Source organism: Bidens hawaiensis, unplaced genomic scaffold (genome assembly GCF_021521415.1).
Source record: "Bidens hawaiensis isolate Kalapana, Puna unplaced genomic scaffold, B.hawaiensis_p1.1 tig00008951_1, whole genome shotgun sequence".
NCBI classification, from domain to species: Eukaryota; Viridiplantae; Streptophyta; class Magnoliopsida; order Asterales; family Asteraceae; genus Bidens; species Bidens hawaiensis.
This window is the reverse complement of record NW_027491653.1, coordinates 395,845-412,890: the sequence shown is the minus strand read 5'-3', so window position 1 is coordinate 412,890 and position 17,046 is coordinate 395,845. Positions and strand designations below refer to the sequence as shown.

Here is a 17,046-nt window from a genome sequence, read left to right as displayed (position 1 = left end):
TTATCACATACACTTTCAAACAATTAAAAACTTTATTAAAAAAAAAAAGAATAATTCTCATAAAGCAACCCTAGTTAGGAAGGTAGGTTGAAGTTGGGTTAAAGCAAGTCTCCTTCACCTCTATAAAACACAACCACCTCATCCTCAATTCCTCACTCCAAGTGCACACACACCACACACATATCTAAACACACACTTTCTGTTTCAAGGTTTCTATAATATATTCTCTTCTGGTTTCATAATTTTTCTTTTTAATTTTTAATACCCCCCCCCCTCTCTTTATTCCCCGCTTCTGTTGATCCCTTTCTGTAAATCATCGTCTTTCAACAGCAAAAATATTAATCGATTTGGGTTTGTTTTTACATAATTTTCAAGTGAACAAACCAAACTTGGATTTGTTTTTGAGAGTCAGGTGTTTTCAGAATAGAGATCCAGTTTATTAATTTGGGTTCTATTTCTTTTTCATTTTGTATATCTTTTTCTTTTTAATTCAAAATCACACCTTTTTGGGTTTATTTTTGTACCCTCAGGTTGATTTAAATTGGGTTTAATTATTTATTAAAACCCTTGTTTTCCTGGTTTTTTATTGGGAAAATCTTTTCTTTTTAGTTTTTTATTTATATAAAACATTGTGAATTTTATAAATATGGCTTCTGTGATGGAGTTTTGGAATATTAATGATATGCAACATATTAACGGTGGAGATTTAATGGATGCACTTAATCCTTTCTTCAAACCAGATTATCAAAATACCCCTCAGTCCTCTTCTCCTTCCACTTCTGACCCATACCCTTCTTCGTCTTTTTCCTCTTCTTGTTCTCCCCCACAAGAATCCGGGTTTTACCCGGATCTATACCACCAACACGAACAACCCGTTTCATCATTCGGGTTCAACCTGAACCAGTTAACACCATCTCAAATCCACCAGATCCAAACCCAAATCAACATGCCCGGATTCAACTACTTGGGTCCGAAACCGGTTATCATGAAACGGGTCAAGGTGGATCCGAAACCCACAAAGCTTTACAGAGGCGTGAGACAAAGGCACTGGGGCAAATGGGTCGCGGAGATTCGTTTACCCAAGAATCGTACCCGGCTTTGGCTGGGTACGTTCGACACAGCTGAAGAAGCCGCGCTGGCTTACGACATAGCCGCGTACAAGCTGCGTGGCGACTACGCGCGGCTCAACTTCCCTCACTTGCGCCACAACGGCTCACACATCGGCGGCGAGTTCGGCGACTACAAGCCGCTTCACTCCTCCGTGGACGCCAAGCTACAAGAGATCTGCCGGAATCTAGCCGACGGGAAGAGTATTGACGCCGGTAAGAAGAAAAGTCAACGCCGGTCAACGGCAGTGAAATCAAAATCAGTGGTTGAGCAGGCGGAGGTCGTGAAGGATGAGACCGAGACGTCGGAGAGTGGTGTCTCCGGCGTGACTTCGCCGGCGTCGGAGCTGTCGTTCCCGGAGTTCACGGAGGACGACGGCGCGTGGTGCGCGTCGGATAATCTATTGTTGGAGAAATATCCGTCGTATGAGATTGATTGGGCAGCGATATAGTGTAGTCGGTATTTGTGTATTTGTGTTACAACCGCCACTGATATTTGGACACGTGGTGTTAGGGTATGTTTGTAATTTTGTAGTGGTTTTATGAGGGTATGTTTGTAAATTTAGATAGTGGGAGTGACTGCAATGGAGTTTTTGGCAATTGCAGGGCTCACTACTTTTGTCTTTATTGTTATTATTATGTAATTTTTATTTCTAGTTTAATATTGTATTTTTCTTTTTCGTGTCAATATTAGTGTGTACTATAAAGGTTAAAAAATTGGCGACCTAACTTTTGTTACAAGTTCAAGATAGAACATTTGTTTAATCTGTTGTGATAATCTATTTTAGATTTAAAATAAGTTAATTATGTCGAATAGTCATTACAGATAGTCTACGTGGTTTGGCCAAAATAACACATTTTTGGGTCCACAACATCAGTGATTTGTGGTTTTGATTTTGTGACACTTCAAGATTATAATATAAAAAAATTTATACCAAGACTATCCATGAACGTTGTAAGAAATATGTAGATCTACTCTACTCGGCTATAATCCATCTTCACCCCTGTTGTGTTGACTTTCGTACGTTGAAAATTGTAATAAGAATCGAGAGAAATGGAGCGTAATTTGAGAGAAATGGAGCGACAATATACGTAAGATCTGAAAGGAAATTAGTAAAATAACATGAACGGTTGATAAACATAACTTCGAAGAACATACGTGTTTCTATTGGTAGTGGATTTGATATAAAGTATTTGGATAACAATTTCAAGAAGATCAGCAGAAAAATTTAGATTACAAATCGATCGGATTACTAATATCGCCTTTGGACTCTTTGATTTCATCATCTTATGGTAATTTTAAATCAACAGAACTCTATGAACCTTAGCTCGCCCTCTTTTGCCCGCTCCGTAGATCCATTGTAAATCGAATGAGTTGTTTCAGTTATATACACCCAAATCACTTGTTTCTTCTTCCTACTTGCAAAGTGTTATAAAATGGAAACTACAAAACATAAACTTGAAACTAAAAACCCATACCCCAATGGTGTAAGTTTGGGTAAACATAATAGACTAAGACTAAGACTATATGTGTAATTAACTCTTTTAAATTTAACATTAGTTGTGTTTAATGATATCCGGGTGTTAAAAAAACATGGCTTTCATGTGGTGATCTTTTGAGTTTCACTACTGATAAAATGGTGTAAATTTAAAAATACGTTTATTAGCGTGTTAAAAAACACAACTTAAAACATCAAAACAAAAGACTATTCAAACCACTATCAAGTTTTATATCGTTACCAAAAAGAAGTACCATCCTTCGCCCATAGAAAACCAGAGGCCACTATTAGTGGACATATATGATATATTTCGTTCACTGTTTTTTTATTTTTATTTTTATTTTTTTTCCATCAAAACATATTCCAATTTCAACTAGTTCACACTTCACACCACAAAGGTCCAAAAAGGTAGAGAAAAGAATCCTAACTTTAATTCGTCTTCTCATCTCATGATCACTCAAAAATTATATTTTAATCAAATAAATAGTGAGAAGATAAGGCGTGAGTGGATTGATAACTTCTACCATAGAGTAGGAACCATCCTGAATTGACTTTATAAATTTATAAAGAAAACTATCAAACAATTGCCTTCTAGTACACTAGCATATATAAGTGATGTTTAAAACTTGAGATTCTTGAAGTCTCTTTGTTGAAAGATTATTTTAGTGAGTTTCTTACAATGATTAGTTTTCTTTTTGATGGTGTTTCTGAGTGAATCAGACTTGAAGCGTCAAAATCGATAGTAACGGTTGACATCCTGTCTCAAGAAGTCATACTTAGATTTTGAGTGAATTTAAGGGCCGGAGTAATTATATAAACATTTGTACATATTATACATAAACACTATTATATAACAACATAGAAGCCTCTTTTTTCATATGTTATAATATACTTAATCTTTTTTAAAAATCAACTTATGAGCTACAAAATATGATACACAAGGGTATGGATTTCAAGCCATCCTCTTATGCTATCCTTCATATTTGTTTACCATAATACCGGCCATCGAAGAAAACCTTGTAAAACAAAGGGATATTAGTCTATTACCAAATCCCATGTTGATTATCAACGAAAGAGCTATTAAGCATGTAAAAAACTTTCTCATCTCAAATATTACTAACGTGTTTTAGATTAATTAGTTATGTATGGAAGTAGGGATGGACTTACTAGTAAGGTTAGAGGAAGGGGGATTATATTTATCCTTTCTAGCGTTATATGTATACAAAAAACTCAATCGTCCCTATAAAAAAAACTTTTAGGTCCACCATTGTGGTGGGGTGGGGGGTTCTCTTAATTGTGTTGGGTGGGAAGAACTCCAATATGGGATTTTGATATACTCATGATTATCTATTACAAGTGGATTTTGACCATGCGTCACGACCACTCACTATTCAATAATGTTTATATCGAAATGTAGACTGAAACATGTAAGGCCCTGATTCTGGTGTCCTACTTTAAAATTTACTTCTAAACACAGTCTATATATTAGAGTGAATTAAAACTTTTCGCGGAATAATAAAAGTCAACCATTTCTTACAAACCATACAATACTTGTCTTAAAACATTATAAATTGTCTCAACATAAAAATAAAACATCATGTGTTCATTCTTTAGATGCTAGCCGCTCAGTCAAAACCATGTGTCATAGTCGGTCCCGTTCTCATCCCAACAATCATTCTCAAGCCAGCTCGTTTAACATATCTACCTGTGTGCATACTAAAAGTCAGCTACGCTGAGTGAATTCTAGTTAAACAGACAACATACATTACATTCTCAAACTTACATATCCGAAGACACATATTACATACATTAACCTTTTAATATTTCTTTCATACATACATTCATTCATTGTTTCTTTCAAACTTTCATTATTTCTTTTGTTAACATACATAGTGCACGCATAATTATCTCTACGTTTTAGAGAGCATTTTGCTCTATAACCTCACAGATATTGTAAGAATCTGGTCCCTAACATTACAGATATCATGAGGGTTTGGTATATATCCTCACAGATATTATAAGGGTCTGATCCCTATCAACACAAATATTATGTTGGTCAGATCCTTATACTCACATTTATTATAAGGGTTTGGTCCATTCATTCCATACGACCATACAACCATACGTTTATACATGCCTTTCTTCATATTATCTTTCATATAATTACATACGTAACTTCAACCTTTTCTATATCATTCAAACATCATCCATAAAACATCCATATAACATACACTTGCCATTTAAAATAAGTGTATTAATTAATCACATCGAGTATGCACACGACCCGAAAACATAACAAGGAAATGTGGCTAGAAACTCACATGTATCATGTTTCTTTCTGAGTTAACTGTAATACCCCTCATTAGATGTGCACGGCTAATTGTGTAACAATTATAAGTATCAAGTAACTACCCATAACTAGATCATATTTTATGTAAGTGAAACCCTTAGCTAATAGGTGTCCGGGGGCAGTGCCCCTGACAGCGGGGTTCTAGGGGCGACAACCCCTAGCAGGGTCCAAGGGGCAGAGCCCCAGGATGGGGTTAAGCTTTATTAAAAGTTCATACGAAAAATGCATCTTCAAACGAATCGAGTCAAGTTTTCAACGAATCAAGTTTCATTCTTATTGAATCGAGTTTTCATTGAATCGAAACGAGTTTCATTCTAATTGAATCGAGTTTCAGTCGATTCGATTTGTTTGTTTTTCGTCCAAACGAATCGAGTTTCTCAAGAACTCGATTTGAATATGGTTTCATGCCTATCCATTGTAATTACTTTCTTACATCACGTTATGCCCGTTTTACTGATGAAACGAATTCTGTGTTATAACAACTTCATTTTCTTACTTTAACTTGGTCCAAACGTCACTCGTTTGTCCCGTTTCAATCCAAACATCTCGTTTTCGATTGAGTTTACGTTTTTCTAACATTATAAGGTCCGATTCATCAACCTACCAAAGTGTTTGACAAACTGTCGCGAAATGCATGACCTGTAAACTAAAACGTACCTCTTTTGGTCTATTTCTTGCTTCGGATCTGGTTCGGCACTCGAAATTGACTATGATTCTTGTTGCTTGTTGATGCAAGAGTCGAAACCTACTCTCCTTTATCTCGGATTTGAGTTCGAAAATGGAAGGAGAAGATTTTGTGTGTGTTTTTGAGTGTGTAAGGAGTCTCGATGAAGGAAATGAAGGTTTTAGAGAGGGTTTGGAGTGTTTAAATACCCCCAAGCCCAATAACCTAAGGCTCATTATCATACCTTATCCATCTTTTATTGTTAAAGCCCATACTCTATCATTATTATTTAGGGGTGTTCGGGATTCCTTATATTACCTCCTTATAAATTTTTATTAAGCTAATAAGTTAAAAAATTGTAACTTATTTTTTTTCTCACAATATAGGCAATCTCAAACACCTTTATTACTTTTTAAAAAGTTTATAAGTTAAAAGTTGGTGAAAATAAGTAATCCCAAACACCTCTTAATTTAACTAAATAATAACACACCATTAAATAAACAAAACTCTTTTATTTATTATTATCAAAAGTTAAATGTTACAAAATAAATACGTTGAAATTGTATATTCGAAATTAAGAAAATTATTACATTGAATAAAAAATTGCAAAAATTTTCAAATTTGTTAATATAAAGAGAAACTCTTATGCTTTAATACTTAATAATTTAGGGGGTGTTTGGTACAGAGAATGGAAAAGGAGAGAAAATAGAAATGGAAATGGAATTGTAGAGAAAGAGAATTGGTATGGAGAATGAGAATCATTTCTCTTGTTTGGTACACGAGAAAATAAACAGAGAACTCTACCATACCCAACCCCACCTCCACCCAACCTGACACCACTCACCACCGCAGCCCCACCACCATAGCCCCACCACCACCAGCACCACCACCACAACACCACCACCACAGCCCCACCACCACCACCAGCCCCACCACCACAGCCCCACACCACCAGCACCACCACCACAACCCTTTCTTCAACCACAGCCCACCACCACCGGCTGCCGCCACCAAATCCCCTTCTTCAATCACAGTACACAAGAAATTAAAAATATTTAAATTTTTGGAACATAAGATATAGAAAAAGGAGGCTCAGATCTGTCATCACTGCCTCTTTGGAGATTTTGTGGTGGTGGTTGTGGTGGCGATGATGATGATGATAATCAGAAGCCACCTGCGACCACCGCCGATTTCCACCACCACTGTCACCCACCTGCGACCACAATCACCCGACCATCTGAAAACCCTAACCTACCACGAACCACCACTTGAAACCCTAATCTCCGTTCACCCATACCACCTGCAACCTACAACCGGTTACCATCTCTGTGTTCACCACTGCGAACGGCGGAGACGGGGTGGTGGTTGCAGACTTGGAGACGAGGTGGCGGTTACAGACTTGGAGACGAGGTGGCGGCCGGAGACGAGGTGGTGGCCGGAGACGAGGTGGTGACATGCTATGAGGAGGCTGCTGAGAAATGGATTTCTCTTTGTTTTAAAGAGAAATGGAATTCTCTAGTTTTAGAGAAATAGAAAGAGAAATAGAAATGAAAAGTGGAAAACAAACAAAAGAAATATTTCTAATTCCATTTCTCCCCAATCAAATCCCTCTACCAAACACCCCCTTATATTATTATACTAGCTTTTTCCAATTGTCTTGAATTAAAATCATAAATATCTCATTTATGAGATCAATGATTTGATAACTATTTGAGGTCATTCACGTGGTTTTGAAGAAGGGGGATACCACCACAAATCAACCCCACCAATCCGGTCGGAAAAGATTTAATGAGGTGTTTCAACTTTCCATACAATTTCAAACCCGACATTAAAATTGAAAATAATAAATTATGAGTTTAACATATCTAACCCATTTAAGTTAACCATATAGATTGTGATCAGATTATTTTGTTTAATTTAGTGAGTTGTGTTCAGTTTGACTTGTGTACCTGTTTGGCTATACATGTCGGCTCACTAACCCATTTACGACCTATTTAACCTATTTTCTAGCGCACTTATAACTTAATTATTACCCGTTAGCCCGATTGACACGTTTTGATAAATGATTAAATGGGTAAGTACAAATTATAGTATTTTAAGCATGTGCGGGTTAGAGTTAATGTTTTTTATATGATTAATAAAGTGGCCAATTTTTAGGTTGATTCAATTAACCAACTTGATAAAATTAACACCCCTCAACAATCAATTTGTGACTAAACGAAATTTATAATGAGATAGTCCATATTCACACTTAAGTTTTTAGGTGAAAAAGCGATGCAAATTACGTAATTTTTATAATAGCATATCTTGTAAGACCAAATAATTACTTTGGTTTATCATAGTCGATACACTAGTTGAATGAAAAAACCCCTTTGGAGCTCACAACACATAACTTGATTTCTATTTGTTTGCGTTGGTCTTAAATATATTAAATAATGGTTTAGATCATATACAAATTAAATTATCATACTAGTGTGTGAATTAAGTAGTGCAATTATATATACAACATAGTGTAATTATAATGTAATTACTTACATGTAATTATATAATTACCCTTTGATTCCTAGAGTTAGCACATTTAGTTTGTACAGTAACTTTCTCTTAATACGAATTGTTCATAATTTCACCAATTTGTCTTATTGAGACACATCGATTACTTTTTAAAAGAAAGTTAAATATGTACGTTTTGTCTATCTTTACAAACAATCATTATATTCGATAATATTGCTTACCAATGGTGTGAATACAAAAATAAAAAGAACCTAAATAACTGCGCATTTTAAGGAAAAGTTTATAGTTATTTTCAAAGCAATGGAAGTTGATTGAAGTTAAAACAAAGTCGTTGTGGTAGGGCACACCAATCTAATCAACTTTTGATAATAACCCTTTACTATGAATATGAACGCGAAATTACTGTTTTCAATTTTTTAACAGTGTTTATCACTACTAGTGATTTCAATCGTTTATACTGATTTTAATACTTTAGAACTTACTCATATAGGAACACCGATAAGGGGGAAACCTTTGAGTCACTTTACGAATCAGAGGCTATAAAGATCCCAAAAGTTAATTATCACACTAATGTTATTTGACCAGAAGACCAATTGACGAAATTAGTGTTAAGTAATCAGTGTGTATATATGATTATTATTTAAAAAAAAAATATAATATGGACAAGCGGATGAAATCACAACTTTAAGATGTTTGATAGACAAAATAAAAAACTAAAAAATAAGACATGGAATACAATTAATTAAAAATGACTAAAATACCAGTATCTCATGATAAAGAAAATTTACCCCTCTATCTCGCTATCTATTCTTCTCTCTTTATAAATAAAAATTGATTGTAGAACTAGGTGATGATATGTCAATATGGGGGTTTATTGTTGTAGAAGAATAGAATTTGCGTTCTTAAAGGAAGTTTGCAATTCGATGTGGATATAATGTGTTAGTTTGTAGAGGTTTGTTGTTGTGGGTGCTTTAAAATTGGCGGTATATCTAGTTTTAATAAGGGCATCTACATCAAGAATCGCCGCAACAAATCATTTTATTTGTCTGAATCATCGAAAGAAATAATCTTAAAACATGCTAATTATCGACTTAGTATGAAAACACATATTTACTAAAAAGGTAAAAATGCAAGAACATTCTCCTAGTCTAAAGGATATGAGTCATTACCCTCATTTGCTCATATTCGTCACGTCTGTGCCACGTCAATCAATCCTCCATCATTCTCCACCATTCCTTATTTAATATTATAAAGAATTGAAAAAGGAAAAAGAAAACAAACGAACATGAGATAGGTTCATTTCCCTCTCTCCCTTGAATGATCCGTTTGAGGACGATCATTCCCCTCATTTTAATAGTGAAATGATGAAGGAGGGGGCGGTGTTCCACTAGTCGACCAAATGGCCATGCGAGACCATTTGACCCTCTTCACTTAAGTATACCCTTCAGCCTTATATTCGTTAAATTTGTAAGGCCTCGTCTCCGGTGCCCTACTTTGGACGTTTGATTTACTCATTAGAATAGTTCTAATCATCATAGTTAAATAAAACTTTCGTGGAATAATAATAACTGTCAACCATTCATTACAAACATTCATAACTTATCTTTTCAAAACGTAATTAAAACATAGTGTTAAAACATCATGACCAATCTTTAGATGCCAGCCACTTCAATCTTGCCATGTGTCCCGCTCAAACCAGCTGTCTCAGTCTGTTAACATGCGTGCATACTAAAAGTCAGCTACGCTGAGTGAGTTCTAGTTAATCAGACGACATACAATACATTCACATACTTACATATGCACCCGAAGGTACATACCTTCATATTTACAAACATACTTACACACACGTATACTTTTTATTCTTTCTTTCATACATACATACATACTTTCATTCATACATATACGTTTAAGAGCATTTCGCCATATAACCTTCGGCGGTGTTAATAGGGTCGGTTCCGTGCATTCGCCTACATTATCAGGGTCGGTTCCCAGCATTCACCGACATTATCAGGCTCGGTTCCCTGAATTCGCCGACATTATCAGGGTCGGTTCCCTCCATTCGCCGACATTATTAGGGTCGGTGCCCTACATTCGCCAACATTATTAGGGTCGGTTCCCTTTATTTAGTACATTGTACCATACATGTATTTACATACCTTTCTTAATGTTACGTGCATTATCCGAAGATCGTTCACATACCATCATCATAACATACATACCTCATTTACATAGCATATATATATATAGTCATATCTTTGACTATCACCTGGCAGCACATGCAATATCCGAAGATCGATCATGTACTATCATCATAACATACATACATCTTTCACTTATCATATATACACATCAATCAAGCCTTTAACTATCACTTGACGGCACATGCAATATCCGAAGATCGTTCATGCATCGTCAAACAATCATCATACATAAATCATACAAGGCATACACCTACCACTAAAGGTAAGTGTATTAACTATCACATCGAGTATGCACACAGCCCCGAAAACATAACAAGGAAGTGGGGCTAGAAACTCACCTGAATTCGGTTACGCTTGCCGTTAATTGTTATTCCTTTCTTGAGCTGGGCACGACTAACTATATAATCATACAAATATTAAATACGGATCTAGCACTTCTTATCATCTACTTGATTAATCTTACGTATCTACGTCGGTTTTACTTCATTGGATCATTACCGGTTAGTAAATCGTTACTCGTTAACCTTTAAAGGTATCTTTCATACATTAACAAAGTCCAAGGGGTTAATGTGTAGTTATCTCATTCTTTCCTAAGTCCAAGGACTGTTCAGTCATTCCGTTAAACTTCTAATTCGTTACTGGTTCATAACGAATTGGCTTATCTTAGCGAACTGGTTTCTGTAACGAATTGAACCCTTTAACGAACTGGTTACTAAACGAATTGGACCCTTTTAACGAACTGGTCCTTTTGACGAATCAGCCCATAACGAATCAGTCCGCGTAACGAATTGGTCCTTCTAATTCGTTATCTCCTTAACGAACTGACTATAATGAATCAAGGGTGATTCGTTATCTTTTCCCCCTTAACGAATTGAACACGAACTGAAGCTAGTTCGCTATGTTTTCTGTAACGAATTACATGGCGAATCACCCATAATTCGTTAACCCCCCGTTAACGAATTAGGGTTAGGTCAAAGAATGTCAGGAACATTCTCTGGCATTCCCCTTTTACCTCGTACCTTTTCCGGCGCCGTCATCGGAAAACCGGATTCGCTGGAAAAACGAGTTTTAACTCGTTTTTCACTGTTTTCATCCCGTTCAATCCAGATCTGAGCTAGGGTGACCCCTAAGCTCATCTTAGGTTCGGTTTATACCCGGATCTTGTGACTTAAACGGTTTAACGGTGTCGGCTCGTCGTTTCGCAACTAGATCTAACGTGTTTGAACTCATACAATTACATACTATCATTACCTTGGATCGGGATCGGTTTCCTTGGTGATTTTGGCTAGAGAGGGAGAGCAAGATGAGAGAGCTTAAGTGTGTGTTTTGGTGGTGTATGAAATATGTGTGAAATGAGTGATTAATGGGTATTTATGACTTATATAATTATGGATCATGGGCTTAAGCCCATAGTATTTTCTTCTTTTTTCTTTCATAACCCAAGTCCATAACCCATATCCATTTAACCCAACACTAGCCCGACTCATAGTAACTCATACTTTCGTTTATTAACCGAAACTCGAAAAACGGGATGTTACAAGTTTTCCCTCCTTAAAAAGGTTTCGTCCCCGAAACCTAATTATTACATAAACAAATTGGTATAAAATTTGCGCATCTCTTCTTCAACTTCCCATGTAGCATTCGATACCTTGCGATGCTTCCATATCACTTTCACTAGTGGGACAACTTTATGACGAAGCTACTTTTCCTTGCGGTCAACTATCTCGATTGGTTGCTCAATGTAGTTCAACTGTTCATCAACCTCAATGTCCATTAATGGCACGTACGACGTGTCATCAGCCAGACATTTTCTCATATGAGAAACATGGAAGGTTGAGTGAATTCCTTCTAGCTCTTCAGGCAATTCCAGCTTGTAAGCCACTTCACCTACACGATCCATAATCTTAAATGGTCCAATGTACCTCGGACTCAACTGTCCTCTCTTCCTAAAGCGAATAACTCCTTTCCAAGGCGAGACCTTGAGCATCACATTGTCACCAACATTAAACTCAATCGGTCGTCGCCGCTTATCAGCATACGACTTCTGTCTATCTTGAGTAGCTTTCATTCTTGCTTTAATCTGATCGAATTTTGAAGAAGTTTCTTTGCACAACTTCAAAATTCCAAGCTCCTTCTGACCAATCCCCCCCCCCCAACATACCGGGGTCTTACAACGCCTTCCATACAACATCTCGAACGGTGGCATACCAATACTCGAATGGTAGCTGTTGTTATAAGAGAACTCTGCCAGATGCAGATGATCATCCCAACTTTCTCCAAAGTCTAAAACACAAGCACGTAGCATATCCTCAAGGATTTGGATCGTCGTTTCAGACTGTCCATCTTTTTGAGGATGGTACGCCGTACTGATGTTCAATCTCGTCCCCATAGATTCATGGAACTTCTTCCAAAACCTCAAAGTAAAATGAGTATCTCTATCAGACACGATCGATAACGGTACTCCATGCTTAGATACAACCATTTTGATGAACAAATTCGCTAACGTTTCTGACGAGATGGCCTCTCGTATTGGCAGAAAGTGAGCACTTTTGGTCAAATGGTCCACTATCACCCAAATGGTATCATGATGCTTAGTTGTATGAGGTAGCTTAGTTATGAAATCCATAGTGATGTGTTCCCATTTCCATTCTGGTACCTCCAAAGGTTGCATCTTTCCATACGGATTCTGATGTTCGGCTTTGACTTGTAAACAAGTTAAGCACTTACCAACATAATCTACCACATCCTTCTTCATTCCTGGCCACCAGTAGTCTCTCTTCAAATCTTGGTACATCTTAGTAGTTCCTGGATAAATCGAATACCTTGACTTATGGGCTTCGACTAAGATTCGACCTCTGAGATCTCCATGGCGTGGGATCCACATACGGTCAAACCTAGTCTTAACACCATGCGTGTTTTCCATCAACTCGCTCTGTTAACTGAATATTCTTTCTTTCTTCACTAGCCCTTCATCTACCAGCACCTCTGCTTGCACTTTGACGATTTCCTCAAAAAGACTTGAATTAATGATCAGCTGGTACGACTTTACTGTTGCAATGACTTCCTCATTCTTACGGCTTAGAGCATCGGCGACCACATTAGCTTTACCAGGGTAGCACTTAATGTCGCAGTCGTAATCCTTTATCAGTTCAAACCATCTTCTCTGCCTCATGTTCAGCTCTTTCTGTTCGAAGAAGTACTTTAAGCTTTTATGATCTGTATAAATGGTACACTTAGTACCATACAGATAATGCCTCCATATCTTGAGAGCATGCACTATTGCTGCTAGCTCTAAATCATGCGTCGGATAAGTACTCTCATGGACCTTCAACTGTCTAGACGCGTATGCTATCTCTTTCCCTCGTTGAATCAACACGCAACCTAACCCACGATGCGAAGCATCAGTACAAACAACCAAATCCTCGTCACCATCGGGTAAGGCAAGGATTGGAGCTTGCGTGAGTCTCTTCTTTAACTCCTGAAAGGCCTCTTCTTGAAACTTCCCACAACTGAATACTAACGACTTTCGGGTCATACCGGTCAACGGTGCGGCTATCTTGGAGAAACCTTCGATGAATCTCCTATAGTAGCCAGCTAACCCTAAGAAGCTTCGTATATCAGTAGGATTCTGCGGAGTCTTCAAATTTGTTATCGCGTCAATCTTAGCCGGGTCCACTGAAATCCCTTCTGGATTAATCACGTGACCTAAAAACTGCACATCTCGCAACCAAAGCGCGCACTTGGAAAACTTGGCATACAACTTCTCTCTCTTCAGAGTCTCCAATACTTTCCTCAGATGCTCGGCATGATCAGATTCGCTCTTTGAATAGATTAGTATATTTTCGATGAAGACGATAACTGACTTATCCAACATCGGCCGACACACCCTATTCATCATATCTAGAAATGCTTTAGGAGCGGTTGTTTGACCGAATGACATCACGAGAAACTCGTAGTGTCCATATCGCGTTCGGAACGCTGTCTTAAGGATGTCTGCCTCTTTCACCTTCAGCTGATGATAGCCTGATCTGAGATCTATTCGTGAGAACCAACTTGAACCTTGCAATTGGTCGAACAGATCATCAATCCTTGGCAAAGGGTATCTATTCTTTACCGTAAGCTCGTTCAACTCGCGATAGTCTATGCACATTCTCATACTTCCATCCTTCTTCTTCATGAACAACACTGGCGCGCCCCAAGGGGAAACACTTGGTCGAATAAAACCCTTGTCGAGGAGTTTTTGTTGTTGGGACATCAATTCTTTCATCTCGGACGACGCTAGACAGTAAGGCGCTTTCGCAACGGGCTAGGCTCCTGGTATTAAGTCTATCTGTAATTCTATCTCACGCTCCGGTGGCAACCCCGGAAGATCCTCAGGAAATACTTCTGGGTAGTCGCACATGATGGGAACATCTTTCATTTCTTCGTCTCGGCCGTAGCGTTGACAACATACGCCAGGTAGGCACCACACCCTCTTCGTAATAACCCTTCGGCCTTTATCATTGAAATGACGTTAAGCCCTGAACTTTCCTTATCACTATACACCGTCACCGCACTGCCATCCAAGGACTTTAGCTTTATTATCCTACTCTTACACACTATCTGAGCTTCATACTCGGACAACCAATCCATTCCCAAAACTAAATCGAACCCTCCTAAGGTCATAACATACAAAGTAACAGGGAACTCATGCCCCTCTAACTCTATCTTGCAGTCCTTAACCATTTTCGTTATTCTAACTGAAGTGTCACTAGCAGTTTCTACGATAAATGTTTCAGGCACTCGGAAACATTTCATTTTAGTTAGTTTACTAAATGTCGAAGCAACAAAACTTCTATTCGCACCCGAATCAAATAATGCTGAAGCAGAAATATTGTTTACTAAGAACGTACCGTTCACAGCATCAGGAATCTGTCTGGCCTATTCTTGAGTCAGCATATAGGCCATAGTCCTTGGCCTCCCTTGTTCAGCATCTTTCTTCTCACCCCCACCAGCTTCACCACTCGTACAAGTCCTCGCCAAGTGACCTGTCTGTCCGCACTTATAACACGTGGGCTTCGCATAGCAATCTTGAGCAAAGTGCCCCTCCTTACCACACTTGTAACAAGCATTCAATCCTGACCTACATTCCCCCCATGGGACTTCCCACACTTACTGCACACACCTGACCCAGTGCCCCACTTGCATTCTCCAGCGTGCATTTTCCCGCACGTCCTACACTACTTCTTCTCTCACACTCTCGGCTGCTTGTTCTTAGGGTTCCACAACTGAGTACCAGGTCGTTTAACAGAAGCAGCCCACTTCTTATCCTTCTTCTCTTCCACCACCACGTCATCTGTCGACAAATCGTCGTACACCATCTTAGCCAGCCCTACAGCGGAGTCAAAAGTACCTGGTCTACCAACCTTGACCAAGACGCGAATATTTTGCGGCAGCCCCCTAAGGTAACACTTGATCCGCTTGGCCTCAGTGTTCACCATGTCTGGCACCAACCTTGACAAACAGTTGAATTCGGTGGTGTATTCGCGTTGTGTCATCTTACCCGCCTTCAGACTCAAAAACTTCATTTCAACCCTCTCAATCTCCACATCAGCACAAAACCTCTTCATTACCAACTGCTTCAGATCATCCCACCGCATAGCTTTGATCTCCTCCCGGGTCTTCCTCTTTTCCACAGTTTCCCACCAGTACATGGCTTCATCAAGAAACGATTGGGTGGCAAAACCCACAGCTTGGTCGGGACGGCATTCGCTAATTCGGATAACCTTGTCCATTGTGGTTATCCATTGGAGAGTAGCGATTGCGTCTCCCAAGCCAGTTAGCTTCGGCTGATCACAACCTTTGAACGACTTGTAATTGCACCCACCTCGGCCTCTCTTACCGTCATTAACCTTCACCCACTTAACCACACTCGATTCCTCATTCTCCTTCTCATCATCTTTCTTACTCTTTTCTCCCGACTTCTCAGCAGACTTTTCCGAATTCCAGTTCTTTGCAGCAGCTGCTACCGCCTGAGCAATGGCAGCTTGAACAGCAGGGTCAAGTTGATACCCTTCGTTGTTACTCGGATTTCCACCGGCTGCACTTACTTCTCCCTCAGGGTTAGTTGCTGCTTCTACTGACGTTTCTCGGACAACGTGTGGCCTACCACGACGTCCCGTACATCCTCCTCCTCCAGCAACTTTCTTAGCTCCAGCCATTCGTATTACATAAGGAAACACAAACATCATAACTTAAGGAACCATTTAGTACAAGGATAGTAAGGCTAACAGGTAATAAAAGTGGCCAGCTGCGATTAGCTGATCACGTTACTCTCCGCGTCCTATGAACTTCCCTTTGTGAGTCCACTTGTGCTAGTTCTACTTCTAACAGTTAAACAATCAAACCATACATATCATCACATACTCCTATCCCTAGCAATTAAGCTAGCATTCATACATTCTTAATTTAGCAATCATGTAAACATTCGTTCGTTATTCTACTTTACATGTGAACTTATTCACATACTTTACCTTTACTTAGCTTGCTTGAGTAACACATGGCATTCTCGTACTGGCATCTTCTTTCTTTTTCTTACTTTAATCCCATTCTTTGTTCGAGTCTAAGCATGTATGATGGTTAAATCTCTCGAACTTTGCTCTGATATGTAACACCCCGACCAAAGGCGGATTATACATCGGGGCGCCACATATTGTTTCATTACTCGTGACACTAT

At 38.5% G+C, this 17,046-nt stretch overlaps 1 pseudogene; it reads left to right on the top strand.

The window, feature by feature from the left end:
- Positions 1–139: 139 nt before the first annotated feature.
- Positions 140–1,743, top strand: LOC143530621 (ethylene-responsive transcription factor RAP2-4 pseudogene; annotated as a pseudogene).
- The last annotated feature ends 15,303 nt before the right edge of the window (positions 1,744–17,046 follow it).